The sequence below is a fragment of the Bison bison genome, unplaced genomic scaffold, assembly GCF_000754665.1.
Source record: "Bison bison bison isolate TAMUID 2011002044 unplaced genomic scaffold, Bison_UMD1.0 scf7180017859188, whole genome shotgun sequence".
Lineage (NCBI taxonomy): Eukaryota > Metazoa > Chordata > Mammalia > Artiodactyla > Bovidae > Bison > Bison bison.
In genome coordinates, this window is record NW_011489760.1 from 22,684 (window position 1) to 23,333 (window position 650).

At 45.2% G+C, this 650-nt stretch overlaps 1 protein-coding gene across 1 annotated transcript in view; it reads right to left on the reverse strand.

Moving 5' to 3' along the window:
* The window catches only part of LOC104981601 (G-protein coupled receptor 64), a gene marked incomplete at its 5' end in the record, with an annotated part of 20,145 nt that overhangs the window by 10,403 nt on the left and 9,092 nt on the right, over positions 1–650 (reverse strand). The gene's annotated exons all lie outside the window — the stretch shown is intronic.

Consider the following 650-nt stretch of genomic DNA (forward strand, 5'->3'; position numbering starts at 1 on the left):
CCAAAGTACTGCAGTTTCAGCTTTAGCATCATTCCTTCCAAAGAAATCCCAGGGCTGACAGCCTTCAGAATGGACTGGTTGGATCTCCTTGCAGTCCAAGGGACTCTCAAGAGTCTTCTCCAACACCACAGTTCAAAAGCATCAATTCTTCGGCGCTCAGCCTTCTTCACAGTCCAACTCTCACATCCATACATGACCACAGGAAAAACCATAGCCTTGACTAGACGAACCTTTGTTGGCAAAGTAATGTCTCTGCTTTTGAATATGCTACCTAGGTTGGTCATAACTTTCCTTCCAAGGAGTAAGTGCCTTTTAATTTCATATAGGGAAAGGATTAGTCACTCAGTTGTATCCAACTCTTTGCGATCCTATGGACTGTGAGCCCTCCAAGCTCCTCTGTCCATGGATTCTCCAGGCAAGAATACTGGAGTGGGTTGCCATTTCCTCCTCCAAGGGGTCTTCCCGACCCAGGGATCGAACCTGGGTCTCTCACATTGCAGGCAGATTCTTTACCATCTGAGCCATCAGGGAAGCCCTACAAATACATATATCCCCTCCCTGTATCTTAAGCTACTTTGCAGACACTCTAACTTTTACTTGCAATATTTTTCAGTTCGAATGAGTCATCCAGTGTTTATTTTTTGCTGTAG